The sequence below is a fragment of the Arachis stenosperma genome, chromosome 10 (genome assembly GCF_014773155.1).
Source record: "Arachis stenosperma cultivar V10309 chromosome 10, arast.V10309.gnm1.PFL2, whole genome shotgun sequence".
NCBI classification, from domain to species: Eukaryota; Viridiplantae; Streptophyta; class Magnoliopsida; order Fabales; family Fabaceae; genus Arachis; species Arachis stenosperma.
Window position 1 is genome coordinate 118,076,148 of NC_080386.1, and position 18,252 is coordinate 118,094,399.

Below are 18,252 nucleotides of genomic sequence, written 5' to 3' on the forward strand. Positions count from 1 at the left end.
GGAACATTGAAAATAAATAAATACAAAGAACATTGAACCTGGGATTGAGAGTTACTCCTAAAACTAAGAGAAATCCTAAATCCTAAGAGAGAGAGGAGAGAACCCCTCTCAAAACTAATCTAAATCATGAGAAGTGAATTATGAAAGCATCATTATGAATGGATGCATTCCCCCACTTTATAGCCTCTGGTCTATGCCTTCTGGACTTGGATTTGGGCCAAAAAGGGTCTCAGAACTCATTATGAGCGTTTTCTGCAATTTCTGGTGCGTGGCCTCTATCACGCGTCCGCGTGGGTCACGCGGTCGCGTCATTCGGAGCTTTTCCTTGCCACGCGGTCGCGTCAGTTATGCGACCGCGTCATATACGTTCAGCTTAAGGCACGCGGTCGCGTCAGTCATGCGGCCGTGTCGCTACTGATTCGTGCTTGGCACGCGATCGCGTCGTCCATGCGATCACGTGGATACCAGTTTCCTTAAAGCTCCGTTTTGCTTTCTCCTTTCCTTTTAGTATGTTTCCTTTTTCATCCTTTAAGTCATTTTGCCTTAGAAAATCTGAAACTACTCAACACACTAATCACGGCATCGAATGGAAATAAAGGTAATTAAAATAATTAATTTTCAAAGCTTAGGAAACATGTTTTTCACAATATGACATAATAAGGAAGGGAAAGTAAAACCATGCAATTAATGTGAATAAGTAGGTGAAGGATTATATAAATCACTCAATTTAAGCACAAAAGAACTCATGAAATATGGGTTTATCAACCTCCCCACACTTAAACACTAGCATGTCCTCATGCTAAGCTCAAGAGAAACTATAAAGGAATGAAGAGGAATGGTGGGATGCATGAGATGCAACCTATGAATGTAACTAAATAAAAAATATTTCTACTTACTTGGTTAAAAGCAAATAAATCCCCAAGAATAAATATGAACTGAATTTCACTAATTCAAATCATAAAAATGAAGTACAAATAGACTTGTAGAAGAAAATAGCTTATGAAAGCAGGAAACAAGGAATTGAGCATCGAACCCTCACTTAGTAGTGTATATCACTCTTAATCACTCATGTGTTTTAGGTTCGATTCTCTCAATTCTCTACTAACCTTGCTTTCTAAGGCTTGCTCTTCATCTAACAATCAACAAAAATTTAATGCACCAATACACAAATCAAGAGGTCTTTTAAGGGTTGTAATGGGGTTAGGGTCAAGGTAGGATTGTATTTGGCCAAGTGGACTAAAATCTGAATCCTTAATTAACTTAAACTTTCCCACCTAACTTAAATAATCCATGTAATCACAATACAACATCTAACCATCCATTAACTATGTTTTCCACATATTCATGCATTTTAATTTCAAGTACAACTCATATGCATTGCTTTCACCACTTACTTTGGGGCATTTTGTCCCCTTTTTATTATTTGCTCTTTTTTTCTTTTTCTTTTTCTCTCTCTCTTTTTTTTTTCAATGCATATAATTAATTTATTGAATGCATGAACATGTCCTAAACATTTCTTTCACATTTTCATAAAGATACATAACATACTCAATTCTCAAACCAAATGTTTCCAAACCCACTTTTCCCCACACTTAATTCGTGAGCACTCTCACTAGTCTAAGCTAACCAAGGATTCAAATCAAGGACATTATTGTTTTCTGCTTAGAGTTAATGATGTGCTAAAATAAAGATCAAAGGGGTATAATAGGCTCAACATTGGTTTGCAAGGGATAATGAAAGGTAAGGCCATATGGGTATGTAAGATCAGTGAAATAAAGGCCTCAATCATATAAGTGCATACATACATCAAATTATGGAAATATAGAATTAAGCAAGACAAAGATCACAATTTTAGAGAGAAAAATACACACTAAAACAAAATTTTTGGTTGATAAAATGCAACCAATTCAAATAGGCTCAAAAATCTCACAGGTTTTGTGTGTTCGGGTTCTAAACCATGTTCCAGTATAATATCTCTTCAAACAAGTGTAACATTAAATTTTATTCAAATTAGTGAAATTTTCTAAAAGGTTTCTTGAAAAAGAAAATATTACTTTAACCAAGTGGTAAAATATGCACAAAAAGAAACAAGCATGCAAATGCAACAATGAAAAAAAATTGGTGTTGAGAAGGGGCTAACTAACCCGTGGAGATCGGTATTGACCTCCCCACACTTAAAGATTGCACCGTCCTCGGTGCATGCTGAGAAGTACAGGTGGGCGGGTGTTGTGATTCCTCAGCTGTTGCTCGTTGTAGAAGCTTTCTCCTTACCCGTTCTGGTGGCCAGCCTGAAAAAGGGAGAAGAGAAAGGGGTATGAAGTCAAAGGTGTAGAGCAAAGAGGAGGGCGGTACGAGTGAATAGCATGCCAAGTAAGGAAAATAGTGAATGAAAGACATGGTCGCGATTCCATGTGATCAGTTCATCAATGGAAATATAGCAAGGCATGGGGAGTATTGGATGCAAGATGTTTATTAGCATGCCGGCAAGGGCATGAGTAGCATAGATCAAGCATCAAAAGCTTTTAATGTATTGTTAGTCGTGAGAAACTAACAATAACGTTTGTATTAACAATTATATTTAATTAATAAAATAGTAAAGGGAATTTGTGAAAAGCAAGCATTTATAGTAGTAGATTAAAAGAAATCTTAAAAATAGTGCACAATGCCATACGGGCGTTTTCACAAACACATAGCATGCACGGGAAATAATCTATTTGAAAGTATTAAATTGAACATCAAGCAACCCTTTAAAAATTAATATAATTGTCAAACAATTCCCTTAATAATCCACAAGCAAAATATGGTAAATAATTACCCAAATAAATTTCTAACACCAATAAAAATAATGCAATGAATGAAAGTATGCAAATGAATTAAAATAAAATAAAAATAAAAATAAGAAGAATTAGAAGGGAGAGAAGGGAAGAAGAAGTAAGGAAGAAAGGAGGGAGGGAAAAATTAGGATTGGGGAAGAAGAGATAAGATATTTGGCAAATTGGGATATGTTGTGCGGCGCAGGCGACACGGACGCGTGGGGCACGCGTTCGCGTGATTGCGCTTTAAGTAAGGGGACGTGGTCGCGTCGGTCACGCGGTCGCGTGACCCATGTGATGCTTCTGGCGCGAGTGCAGCCTCGCGCCTGCACAACTCTCTGTTCAAATTAATTTATTTGCCAAAATTGGGGTGACGCGATCGCGTGGGTGATGTGATCGCGTGGGTGACGCAATCGCGTGGATGGCCATTTTTGGAAAACGACGCGGCCGCGTGGGGCACGCGGTCGCGTGGGAGGGCTTGGGCTTCTAGCACAAGGCCAGCCCAATTCCAGCACAACTTTCGGCCATGCACCTTTTTAACGTCGAAAATCAAGGCACGCGGCCGCGTGGGTCACGCGGTTGCGTGGGAGGCCATTATGCCCGTGTGACGCGGACGCGTCAGCGACGCGATCGCGTGGGTCGATTTGTGCCACTAGCACGCCTCCAGCCACGCTCCAGCGTGACTCTCTGTTCGTTTTTATTTTCTCCCCTCTCCTCGCGACGCGGACGCGTTGCTGATGCGGTCGCGTCGCGTGGCGAACTTTTTTTTTTTTATGCATGAAAAATGCAAAATGCAATGCTAATATGAATGTTATGCAAAACTCCAGGTTCAATATAATAAAATAAAATAAAATTCAAAAACAAACAAAACTAAATAAAATTAAAATTGAGAAAGGAATGATTATACCATGGTGGGTTGTCTCCCACCTAGCACTTTTAGTTATAGTCCTTAAGTTGGACATTTGATGATATTCCTGCTATGGTGGCTTGTGCTTGTACTGATCCAGGAATCTCCACCAGTGTTTGTGATTCCAGTAACCTCCGGGGTCCCAAACTAGGCATGTAAAACCCTTGAGCAGCTTCAAAAAGATTCTTAGGCTCCCGGGGTGTTGGATGTCAGAACAGATTCCAGGATCCCAAACTTTACCTTTACACCCGTTTTTGTCTTGATCTGCATTTTTCCAGCCAGGTGAAAGGTGATCTGAATTCTCACTGCAGCAACCAAACAGCTTCCTAGACCCATTCAGTTGAGCTCTATACCAACCTTTGCGTTTAAACTTAAATCTTCCAACCATAATGAACCTTGCAGGACAATTCTTACCACTGGCCATCTTCCGCTTACTCTTAATGTCACAAAGAGCTCTAAGTTGACCATCCGTCTCCAGTAGCCCATATTCAAGTGGGATTAGAAAGCTATGGGATATGAATTTTACCCACTTGAATGTTGTGAAGGATGATGGCGACTTAGGGGGAGGTATCTTTAATGAAATTGCAAGCTCCACTCCCTTGTGCTCTTCTCTGATAATTACCACCTCTTTGCAAGCTTCTTTAATTTTAACCTCTTCCTCTTGGTAGCTTTCTTCCAATTCAATCTCCTCTTCACTGCTTTCCAAGGGCATGGGAGGTTGTGCTTCTTCTTCTTGAATCTCCATCACTTGATCAACCTCTTCCAAGTCTTCAACTGTGATATGCATTGGAGGTTGTACACCTTCCTCAGCATCAATTTCAACCGTTTTGGAAGGAGGCTCTATGTCTTGAATTTCCCATGGAGGTTCTGCATTTCCTAAGTCTTCAACCACTTCTTCTTCTTCTTCTTGAACAATGACAGCTTCTTCTACTTGTTCTAGTACGAATTCATTCTCTGTCTTGTCCACTGGGGTTTCTGGTATCTCCTTCATGCTACGCTCTTCACTAGACTGTCCACATGGAGCTGTGGCTGATCCTTGTATATTTAAGCGCCTAGAAGCCCATTGAATTAATACTTGCCCCAATTATTGAGTGGTTGCCTGAAATCGATCCATTGTTTCCTTGAGACGATCCTTTGCCTCTTGATGCACTCGGTTTTCATAAGTAGGATCATAATGCTCTTGGATTGATGGATATGGAGATGGTGAATATTGAAGTGGTGGTTCTTGTGAGTAATTGGGGTGGTTCTATATATGGTTCATATGGCTCATAAGGTGGTTGGTAAGGTGGTTGAGGGTTAGGGTTATATGGAGGTGAATGGCGGAAAGGGGCTTGTGAGTATGGTGGGTTGAGCTTGTGTTGAAAGGATGATCTCTGAGCATAGGGTGGGGCTTGTTGGTAGCTACAAGGTGGTCCACCATATCTATCAGCTTGGGATGCATTGTAGCCTGGTCTTTGTCCATGATATCTAGGATGGTGTTGTTGCCTAAAGGGTTGATTAGATCCTCTTGGCTCCATCCATCCTTGATTGGTCTGACCTTGATGCATATTCCTGATGTGGTTTCTATTTCCTTCAACAAAGTTAGAACCAAACTCAAAGCGAGAGGGGTGAGAATTCATAGTAGTTATCAGAAATAAAGGGGAAAAAGGAGAAACAAATAAACAAGTAAAAGAAAATATATATATATATATATATATATATATATATTTTTTTTTTTGAAAAATATTTACAATAACCAATAATAAGGCACACGTTTGCAATTCTCCGGCAACGGCGCCATTTTGATGAGAGAACTTTTGCGTGGTCTAGAAATTTGCGGATAAATCCTCGTTGCAAGTATAGTTTCTAAACCTTCAAAAGTCCTTTCATACAAACGTTTTGGTTGTCACAAGTAACAAACCACTTTAAAAATTGATAACCGAGTATTTAAACCTCGGGTCGTCTTCTCAAGGAATTGCAGGGAGGTATGTTCTTATTATTGGCTATGAAAAAGGTAAAATTGGGGTTTTGGAAGTAAGGGGGCAGTATGTTACACAAAAAAATAATAAGAAAAATAAATAAATAACTATAAAATAAACTCTTGGCAAGGTATAAGAACTGGAAGTCCTATCCTAGTTATCCTTATCAATTGTGATGAGAATTAGATTTTTCTCCCACTTTGTTAACCTTTAATTATAAAGGTAAGTTAAGTGGATGAATTAATTCCAATTTTCAATCAACAATGAGTTTGATAACTCAAGAGTCATCAATTAATCAACCAAAGCCAAAAGGGAAGAAAATCTACTCGAATGAAAATAATTTGGATAAGCACCAATAACATAAATTAAAGAAAGCAATCAGAAATCTGAAATACCACAATTAGCACTAGTAAAGATATCAAAAGTAACATGGGCAATTGTAGCTAAATAAAGAAGTTAATGTTAAACATAGGAATCCATAAACTAAATTGAGGAAATAAATAAAAGGAACATTGAAAATAAATAAATACAAAGAACATTGAACCTGGGATTGAGAGTTACTCCTAAAACTAAGAGAAATCTTAAATCCTAAGAGAGAGAGGAGAGAACCCCTCTCAAAACTAATCTAAATCATGAGAAGTGAATTATGAAAGCATCATTATGAATGGATGCATTCCCCCACTTTATAGCCTCTGGTCTATGCCTTATGGACTTGGATTTGGGCCAAAAAGGGTCTCAGAACTCATTATGAGCGTTTTCTGCAATTTCTGGTGCGTGGCCTCTATCACGCGTCCGCGTGGGTCACGCGGTCGCGTCATTCGGAGCTTTTCCTTGCCACGCGGTCGCGTCAGTTATGCGACCGCGTCATATACGTTCAGCTTAAGGCACGCGGTCGCGTCAGTCATGCGGCCGCGTCGCTACTGATTCGTGCTTGGCACGCGATCGCGTCGTCCATGCGATCGCGTGGATACCAGTTTCATTAAAGCTCCGTTTTGCTTTCTCCTTTCCTTTTAGTATGTTTCCTTTTTCATCCTTTAAGTCATTTTGCCTTAGAAAATCTGAAACTACTCAACACACTAATCACGGCATCGAATGGAAATTAAGGTTAATTAAAATAATTAATTTTCAAAGTTTAGGAAACATATTTTTCACAATATGACATAATAAGGAAGGGAAAGTAAAACCATGCAATTAATGTGAATAAGTAGGTGAAGGATTATATAAATCACTCAATTTAAGCACAAAAGAACTCATGAAATATGGGTTTATCAGTTTGTGTGTTTGGTTTTGGAAGAAAGGAAAAGGGGTGTGGCGGCTGAAGGGAATGGGAAAGTTAGGGTTAGGGTTTTAGGAAGTATTTAGCAAATTAAGGTTTCATTTTGAGGATAATTAATAATATAATTAGGGTATAAAATAGTATTAAAAACTAAGTTTAATCCAATAAAATTATCTTCAAAGAAAGTACCATTTGTTCATCAATATATAAATTATATTCAAATAACTACTAATTAAATTAAAATTAGAAATAATTAAATTCATTTTTTTATTTATTTATAAAATAAAGCTCAACATCTAAATATTCAAAATATAGTACATAAAATCCTCATTATTTTTCAATTACTAAAACTTCAAATTATAATTGAGAAATTACCCGATTTATATGTAAAATATCAGAAAATATAAGCTTGATTAAACATAATAAATCGTAAATAACTTATTATTTAATTTTTAAAAATTCGGAGTCTTACAAATAACATGTTCGGTTCATTTATATTCTGCACAATTTAAAACTTTTCTTCCTGCTTTTTTTCCTCACCTTTTACTGCTTCTTCACCAGGGAGAGAAGGAGGAAAAGACAAAAGAATACAGCAGCAACAATAACAAAAGAATGACGATAAGGCGAAAATACGTGACGAAAAAGGAACGCGAAAAAGAAAGAAGAGAATGAGGAGGAGGAGGAACGCGAAGAAAAAGGCGAAAAAGAAGAAGACGCTTCTTGTGTAAACGAGTGTGAGGAGAAGAAAAAGAAGAAGAAGAAGCGTGAGAAAAGAAGAAAAGCGAAAAAGGCGCTTTACCTAAAATTGTTTGGATGAATTTGGATGCCAAAATTACTTGGAAATAGAGAATATCTTATTATTAAATTAGGATTCAACTTCTTGATATTAATTTTGCATAAAATCTTTGTAAATCAATTTATTTTTTTGTCTAATCAATCTATTTATAACTACTCCAAAAACAAAAACATTATTTCAAATAATTGATAATTATTTTAATATATATATATATAAAATAAATATTAAATGATTTTTTTTATAAATAATCATTGTTATATTTTTTCTCACTTATCTCGAATAATTAGTTTCAGTTAGTTTGTAAAAAAGAATAAAAATAATCGTTTTTAATTTTTAAATTATGAATGTTAATCCAAGAAAAGAAAAATGGTTAGAAGATAATAAAAAATTATTTTAAAAAATTACTATCCTAATTAGACTAAAAAAGTTATTCAATTAATTAATATCTAAAAACTAAAAAAAAAGTTTGAAAGGCGAATATTTTTATTAAAGTTTAACTAACATTTTAATTATTAAAAAAATGTATAATTTCATATCAATAAATGATTCCTAATGAATTATTACAAATCACAAAAAAATATACTGCCTCTGGTATTACCGTTAACCAAATCTTACTAGAAGCCTTGTATATATAAGTAAGCAGAAAGCAACAAGGATTAATTCTCAGTTTCATTCTTATTTCTATTAAAGAAAGTTTCCAATATTTCTAGTAAACTCGAAGCATCAAACCAGTTCTTAATTTCATCATCATGACTTCGCCATTTACTTTCTTTTGGGAAGCGTCATCTCCCCATTGTTACAAGAAGAGAGGCAGATTTGCAACATTATCTAACCCTCATGAGAGATCAAATAACAGATTACTTCATTCTCAAGGTACAAGTTACGCATCAAACTTGCTGGACTCATCATCAACAACCACAATCACATCCACCAGTGTTAGGAGCCATTTATTCGTTTGAATCCTCAATTCTAATCCAAGCGCAAGAATTCCTTCAAAACGGTTCATCACACATGCAAATGCACTTCCCTGAGGCTATTATACCAATTGCCTTGATTCATAACATGATGCCAGATATTATATCCTACGCGAAAGCCATAATTCAAACTCGTCCTTCCGGATTCCTCTATGAAAGACCTGATTTTCGTTTGTTCAGTTTGTATCTGGACATTATTATCCAGAATCCTATATTGTACGTTGATGACTTGAATATCCAGAATTTGTCATTGGAAGTTGATGACTACGGCAACATGATCACCGACTTAATCATTGAAGAGTCCATGGAAGATCCTAATAATATTAAGATGGTTCCTGCATCAAAGAATGCCATTGAGTCTCTTGAGAAAGTGAAGCTTGAAAATAATAACCACCTAGCAGAGAGGTGCACTATTGTCTAACTGAATTTGATTATGGTGATGATGCAGAACAAGTTTCATCAATGCCTTGTAAGCATGTATATCATCAAGAATGCCTCGTGCAATGGCTCAAGACTAGTCATTTATGTCCTTTATGTCGGTATCCGATGCCAACTAATTAGATTGTCAAAAATGTAAATAAAAAAATTGAAATTAGTTATTTGATTTTGTGTAATTTGATTGTAGTTCATCATGTGAACAGCATTATGCATTTAATCATGAAAAAAAATTAGTTAGTTGATTCTGTGTAGTTTGGTTGTAATTCATCATTTGTGAATAATATGATGCATTTTTTGTGGAGTTCTCTTCCCCAAAATTTTTTCTTTTTTATATTATTTTCTGTTTTAGTTTTCTAAGCAGCTTTATCAAAAAGAAAAAACCTTTGTTTTGTTTGTTAAAGAAAGGATTCAGAATTTTCGCCGTTGACTATAATGTGGAAAAATTCAGTTAAAATAATTTAAAAATTATAAAAGCGACAAGGGAGACAGGGGATGGAGAGGTGTGGCACAAGGTGCTTTGCCAAAGGATGAGGGGCAGATGCTTCGTGTTTTGGCCTTCTGGTTCTGGGTGAGTGTTTTTTGGGATGTGTGTGTGTGTGTTTTTTTTTATTTTTATGTGAATGAGGGAGAGGATTCTTGGTGCGTCATTAGAGGAGAATAAGTATTCTATTTCTTGATTTTAATTTTGGTGTCTATTCTGTTTCTTGATTTGAAATGGGTAAGAGAGCACTCACAAGTCACAGCCTTCGTTAAATTTGGATGCGTGTCTTCACGATCATTTGTTAAGTTGCCACTTGCCACTAGATATTGGCCGAATGTAAAGGTTTGACTCATAAAAAAGCTTAAAGAGTTGAAGTCAAACTCAAATAACATGCATATATGTACGATAAGAAATTAAGAATCAGAGAAAGTGCACTTAGCTTGTTGAATGGTCACTTCATCCTTCTGTGTGGGGAATTGAATGCCGCCTTGTACACTGATCGGTCAGCAATAGACTCGAGCTCCGATCGGCAACAACCTTGCCTCGCTGCCGCCAGTGGCGGATACCTTGGGAAACTCCGAGTCTCTGGTCAGTGATGACCAACAACCTTTCTTCGAATGGTGCCGCCAAAACTGCACTTCTCGCTCAAACACCGCTTCCCGCGTTCACCACCGCCGCCACGAACCTTCTCAACCATTCCACTTCCGCCGCCCACTCCTCCTAGTCTCTCTCTCCTCGCCGACCAATGCACCACAATACACCACCTCAAACAAGTCCACGCCCAGATGATCCTTACCGGCCGCATCCGCCAAGACCCCTTTGCCGCCAGCCGCCTCCTCTCCTCCTCCCGCCCTCTCCCCCTTCGCCGACCTCACCCTCGCTTCTAGAATCTTTCCTCCCTCCCATACCCACCCAACACCTTCATGTGGAACACCCTCATCCGCGCCCACGCCTCTAGCCCCAATCCCCATTACTCTCTCTGCCTTTACGTCTCCATGAGGAAGCTAGGCGCTATTCCAGGGAAACACACCTTCCCTTTCTCCTTAAGGCCTGTTCTAACATTCCCTCCCTGCCAGCCTGTACCCAGGTTCACACACACGTGCTGAAATTCGGGCTGTGCTTTGATTCCCACGTGGCCAATGGTTTGGTCAGGGGTTACTCTGTTTCCGGAGATTTTGCCCTTGCGCGCCTTATGTTCGATGAAATGCCGGACAGGAGTTTGAGTCTTTGGACGACGATGGTTTGTGGTATGCTCAGAATCAATGTTATGATGAGGGTTTGGGGCTTTTTCATGAGATGATTGGGGATGGATTGGAGCCCAATGCTGCGACGCTGGCTTCAGTGTTATCGGCTTGCGCTCGGGCGGGGTATCTTGAGATTGGGCAGAGGATTCATGGGTTCATGAAGGTGAAGGGGTTTGAAGTGAAAGTGATTCTTGGGACGGTGTTGGTTTACATGTATGCAAAGAATGGGGAGATTGTTATGGCTCGGAAGTTGTTTGATGAAATGACTGAGAGAAATGTTGTTACTTGGAATGTGATGATCTCTGGCTTGGCTACTCATGGACATGTTGAAGATGCTCTTGGTCTCTTTGAGAAGCTGAAGGAGGAGCAAGCTGTCGTCCCTAACAATGTCACTTTCTTAGGGGGTTTTGTCGGCTTGTTGTCATGCTGGCTTGGTTGATGTTGGTCGTGAGATCTTTTATTCGATGAAAAAATGTGTATGGGGTTGACGCAAAGATTGAACATTATGGGTGCATGGTGGATCTTCTTGGAAAAGAGGGTAAGTTGATAGAGGCAGAGGAACTGGTAAAAGGAATGCCTTGGAAGCCTGATATTGTTATTTTAGGAGCTTTGTTGGCAGCTTGCAAAAATAATGGAAATACCAAGGTTGCTAAAAGAGTCGTAAAAGAAATTCTTGCTCTGGAACCTCATAATCATGGTGTTCATGTTGCTATGTCGTTCATGTTGCTATGTCGAATATATATGCAGAGGCTGGACAATGGAATGAAGTTTTGAGACTGAGGAAGGTTATGAAAGAAGAAAGACTAAAGAAAACTCCAGGGTGGAGCCTTGTTGCTACTTAATTGAGCATTGTCCAAAAGATTACTCCAGGGTGGAGCCTTGTTGCTACTTAATTGAGCATTGTCCAAAAGATTTCGTTATATTATTTTTAGAAAAAGTCTAGGGAGCCAATGGCCTAAGCGTACAATGTGTACAATGGAGGTTTAAGAAGTATTAGAGATATGACCATTAGTGTTACATTGTCCTGTCAGGTTATGCTTTTGGGATGAGTGGTTTCAAATATGGTATTAGAGTTCTAGATTCGAAAGGTCAAAAGTTCGATCCTTGGTGAACCCCAAAATCAGTTTAATTTTTTATTGAGATGTTTATTATCCTTGGTATTCGGATGGTTATCCTTGGTATCGGATGGTTATTCTAGCTAGTATGGTGATGTTCATTTTATTCATGGACCAAAAATTTAGTCCATTGTACACATTGTACACTTAAGCCATTGGCTCCCTAGCACTACCCTTATTTTTATTATTTTTAAAGTTTGTCAGACAGATTGATCCTTAAGTTATTTTTAATAAAATTTTTAATATATATATATATATATATATATATATATATATATATATATATATTAAATAAATAAATCTCTAACAAATTTTATTTTAAGAAAATTAAATCTTAAAAAACATTATTATGAGACAAGTTAATTTTCTTTCAAATAATAGTAAGACTAATATATCCGACGAAAATAATTCAAAAAATTTTATAATAATAAAAATTTGGTAATAAAAGTTAAAATATTCAATATAAAATCTTTTAAAAATAATTTAGGTATTCATTCTAAATTATATCAAGATATTTCGTTTATCCTTAAGTAAGTGTTCTTTTTAAATGTTCAATTAGATATTTAGATTAAATAAATTATTATTATAAAAGTTAAAGATAGAGGCTTATCAGATACAAATAAAAAATTAATTATAATTTAGTGATTAAAAATTGTGTGAAAGATTCATCATCTAAAAATAGATGTTAGATCGCCGACAAAAGGAGGCAAAAATTTGATGCGTACAAAATTAGTGTTTAGAGTAAAATTTTTAAATTGGTTTGTGACTCGGTTCTAAAATTTTTTATTTATACTTTTTAAAAAATTTAAAAAACTTTATTTTTTTAAAATTTGATTGTGAAAATTGGTATTTAGAGTATGCTATAGTGACATAAACCGATATGATATTTTTGAGTAATGCTACATGTATATTAAAATCAATTACTAAAATCAGTCACTAGTATAAAGTATATGTTGGAATATAAATACATATTTAAAATAAATTAAATCACACATATATTTATACACAAATATATTGGTAGATGATTTTAGTGGCTAATTTTAGTATATAAATATCATTTTTTGAGAATTTTATATTGGATTCTCATTAACTTGTTCGGGAATAGATCTTTTTAATTTTTTGTTTTCACTTAAGAGAATAAAATATGATCTCTCATTATTAATTTTATAAGTGAGACTAAAAAAAGATAAAATAAATATTAAAAGGTTAAAAATTACATTTTACTCTTTCAATTAAAAAAATTGAAAAAAATCTATCTCTCATATTTATTAAATATAATTAAAAAACAAAATTAATGTTAAATTGATTTGTCAAATGGATAATTATTTATAAAACTAAAATTCAAAAATAAAACTCAATTAAAAATAGTAATTGAATATAAATAACTGGCTGTGAGGGATTAGTGGTCAGTAGTTTTCCTCTTATTAATCAATATTGCGGATCGGAGTCGCTGGCCAATAAATTGCTGCATGCACAAGACAAGATTCGAACCCTCAAACACTTACTTAAGCGGACTAAAAACCTACCACTAGATCAATCCAATTTGATTATATTCTATCACTAACTATTATTAAAAAAATAAATATACCAAAATTTCAATGTGACACTACAAGAGGAGATAATTGACCACATAATTATTTTCTTTAACTTTTTACTTTAGAATTTTAGTATATCTCTAACTTAAATATGAAATTTTTTCTAATTTATTACTTTAGAATTTTAGTATATCTGCAACTAAATATATTTTAACATAAATTGCAATTACATTAATGATCCACGAGAAATTAATTATTACATTTGATATTAAATATTCTTAAATATTTACAAAATACACCAAAATTTTAAAATGATAAAAAAATTTTCAACAAATATATATACCAATTTGGATATGTTCATAAGTGACTTTTCTTAATTTTTAACTAATAAAATGTTACAACTGATAACAATAGAACATGAATTGAAAATTGAATGCATAAAGGTAAGTTTAGATTATGAGAACAGAAACTGAAATACAATAGAATTGAATTGAAGTTTATTCATTGAGATAGAAGAATATTGTGTACATTGAAGCAAGGATACTGCTCTATATATAGAGTTCACAAGAGCTGGACATAGCAATACTACAACAACAACAATAAAGTCTTGTCTCACAAAGTGAGGTCGGCTACATGAATCAAACTATGACATTGTACTCTATCATGTATCATGTCTACAGAGAGACCGTTTACATGTAAATCTCGTTTGACCACCTCATGGATGGTCTTCTTAGGTCTTCCTCTACCTTTCGTCTCTTGTCCATCTTCCATCTCATTCACCCTCCTGACGGGATGTTCTATTGGTCTTCTTCTCACATGTCCAAACCACCTGAGACGCGATTCAACCATCTTTTCCACAATGGGTGCTGCTCCAACTTTCTCCCTTATATATTCGTTCCTTGTTTTATCCAATCGCGTATGACCACTCATCCATCTCAACATCTTCATCTCTTCCACACTCAGCTTATGTCCGTGCTCCCCTTTAGTCGCCCAACACTTCGTACTATAAAGCATAGCCGGTCTTATAGCGGTGCGATAGAATTTACCTTTAAGTTTTAAAGGCATTTTTTTGTCACATATAAAACCAGATGCACTCTGTCATTTTGACCAACTTACTTGGATCCTATGATTTACATCCTGTTCAATCTCTCTATTATCCTGTATGATACACCCAAGATACTTAAAACTTTTAACATTTCGTAAGATGTTTTCTCCAATCTTCACCTCTATATTAGTGTTTTTCCTTCTCAGATTAAACTTACATTCCATATATTCCGTCTTGCTACGGCTTATGCGCAAACCATACACTTCTAGAGCTTCTCTCCATAACTCCAACTTCTTATTTAGGTCTTCCCTTGACTCTTCCATAAGGACGATATCATCGGCAAAAAGTATGCGCCATGGCACAGGCTCTTGGATGTGCTCTATAAGTACTTCCAAGACTAATGTGAAAAGGTATGGACTTAAGAATGATCCCTGGTGTAATCCTATACCAATAGGAAATTTCTCTGTCACACCACCTTGAGTCTTCACACTAATTGTGGCCTCATCAAACATGTATTTAATTGCACGAATATATACGATCCTTACTCTCCTCTTTTTTAAAACCTTCCATAAGACCTCCCTTGGTACCCTATCATACGCTTTTTCCAAATCAATAAACACCATATATAGATCCCTTTTATTACTACGATACCTCTCTATCATCCTTCTTAATAGGTATATCGCTTTAGTGGTAGTTCTGCCTGGCATAAATCCAAATTGGTTTCTCTGTTACTTGTGTCTCTTTTTTCAACCTCCGTTCAATCACCATTTTCCATAACTTCATGGTATGACTCATGAGCTTGATCCCTCTATAGTTTCCGTAACTTTGTATATCCTCTTATTCTTGTAGATAGGTACCAAGGTGCTCTTTTTCCACTCATCAGGCATCTTCTTTGACCTTAAAATCTCATTAAAAAGCTTAGTTGGACATAGCAATAGAAAAATAGAAAATGCCAGAACACCAAAACAAACTAACAGAATTGAAAAGTTAATTTAGGTTTATAACTACCATTTTGTACTTACTCACTCATAGATCTCTCAAATTTAGCAGTGGGTTGAAAAATCACTCGATGTTTGTCTCAAAACTTGTGAAACAGAGGAGCTGAAAGTGGTTTAGTGAAGATATCCCCAATCTGAGCTATGGAGAGTATATGAAGAACATAAAGCTCTTTTTGATTCACCATTTTTCTAAGGCAATAAAGGTCAATTTTTATATGTTTGCACCTTGTATGAAACACTAAGTTGGCAGCCAATGAACAACCACTTTGATTATCACAATATATAATAAGTGCTATTGATTGTTGGACTCTAAGTTCCTTTAGAAGTTGTTGAATGGACACCAATTCTAACTGAGCTGCTGTCATGCTCATGTATTCTGCCTCAGTGCTACTATGGCTAATCTTGGCTTGTTTATTGCTTTTTCATGATACAAGATTACTTCCTAAGTATACACAGTAACCAGTGACCAATTTTCTGTCCTTCAAGTCCCATACTCAATCCGAATTTGTAAAGGCAAGCAATCAAGTTAGTACATTTTTGAAATCTAATACCTGTTGATACCATACCTGCCACGTATCGTAGTATCCTTTTCACCACTTTTCAATGTTCAAATGTTGGTGAATGCATAAACTGAAAGTCCTTGTTAACAAAAAAAGGCAAAGTCAAGTCTAGAGATAGTCAAGTACTGAAGGGATCCCACAACTTCCCTTGGAGCAAAAATGCGACCAAAAGAGAGAATAATTTTCGACTAAAAAGTTTTTGCTTGGTGACCAAGAATAATTCTGAAGGAATAGATTTTAGAGATATAATCATTCATATGCTTTCTTATATCAGCTTAAATTTTGAGAGAAGTGGTTTCATAACATGGTATCATAGCTCGTCCAATCCAATGTTGTTGGGACAAGTTTTCACGTTCTAAACTATCATTTTTGAGCATGAATGGTGTATTACAACTTTACAAGTCTCAAATCTCTCGAGGATAAGATCTCTAAAAAATTTTTAAGTGTAAGGCATCTCTTGTCCTATGAACAAGTTTTTAGGATTGAGTTAGGCACACCTAATTTAAATTCTAATATCATACCACATCTTTTATGAGTTTAGAGTTCAATTCTTGTTGAATAAAAAAATTCAACATAAGATAAATAAAAAGAAAAATTATAGGCCTATGCAAAAATTTATACAAACTTAAAAAGAAATTCTTGAATGAGAAAACATATTAGAGATATAACAATTCACATATCTCTTTCTATCAGCTTATCAGCTTGGGTCATAGACATCATATTAGGCCTATCAGCTTAAGTTTTGTAGAGAGGTGATTTCACGACAAAAATCAACCATTAATCCTCTGTTTTCTATCTTGATATAGAGTTGTGGAGATTGATGATCAACGTGTAAGCATAGAATTCATCTTGGGTCATAGACATTATATTAGTACTGCTGTGTACGGTAGTCCCAACCCAGTTATTAATGAAATTTTTGCACCTACTGCAAGTCTGCAAGAGTGTTTTATGCTAGGCATACATAAACTTTTGCAGAATTTGTTTTTTTTTTTTTTAAATTATTTGCTTGCGTGACTGCACATTATATTACTTTTTGTTAATTTGACGTATTAATTTTTATCATAATAAATAAACATAGAAAAAAATTATTGAAGTAAATTGCATAATATTTTTAGCTAATATAGTACGAAAGTTGCACTTGCTCAAAATTAAGTTCAGTAAAATTAGCAGAAGAATTAGGATAACTTGTTTATTTACCAACCCAACTACACAAGTATATATATTTAGGTGCACATTATTGCAATTATTTTTTAAGCACATAAACTGAACCTTGTAAATTTATAATTTTGCCGATATAGCTAGTTACTATCATTCGACGACCTTTCTTTTGTCTCTCAGATAGCCGTGGTGAGGACTGGACGTGAAATCTACAAAAGAAACTCCGACACTCAAGTCAGTATATATCTAAGAAACTAAAAATAATACAGCTGATGTATTGGTATAATCCTCTTTTTTCAGTGTTGAGTAGGCTTGTATGTACTTGTATTTAAAGGTGTTTGACATAACCGTTTATTTGTTTAGTTTTCGAGTTTGTATGCAGACTATGAAGAGGTGACCCGTATAAAACCCTCCAAGATACAACTACTTTATTCCGAGATATAAGGGGTGAGAATTAGTATCTATTTGTATTTTGAATATCTTTATGTTTTTTTTTTCGGTGACTTGAATATCTTGATGTTTGAGGAAAAGTAGCGAAGTCCATTCAAAAAGAAAAAAATTTGTTTAAGAAAAGAATAGGAACAAACAAAAATGAATAAAAATTTTTTATCACATGATGTTTGAAGCACGCGGTAAGAGATTATAAAGTATTTAAACATAATATGTTTGAATTTCTTTTACTGGGATCGAAGATCTAAGTATGCCTGCACTTACCAAATCTCTATAAAGAAAAAATCGTCCAAATTATAAATGGGTTACGTGATGCATGAGCATCTTTCCTATATTTTCCTAGTGAATTTGCATCTAATTTGTTGAGTTTAACAAAGAATTAATTATCTTTTAGCCAATATGGATGCTACTTTGAGTATTTTGCAATTTTATTTATTTTAGGTAGCATTCGACTGGATTTGATGGAGTTTTTGCAGCACAAGAATTAAAGAAGATAGCAGCGAG

General features: G+C 35.4%; 1 pseudogene; it reads left to right on the forward strand.

Moving 5' to 3' along the window:
* Nucleotides 1-9,792: 9,792 nt before the first annotated feature.
* On the forward strand, nt 9,793-11,598 carry LOC130955018 (pentatricopeptide repeat-containing protein At2g36730-like; annotated as a pseudogene).
* Nucleotides 11,599-18,252: the final 6,654 nt, after the last annotated feature.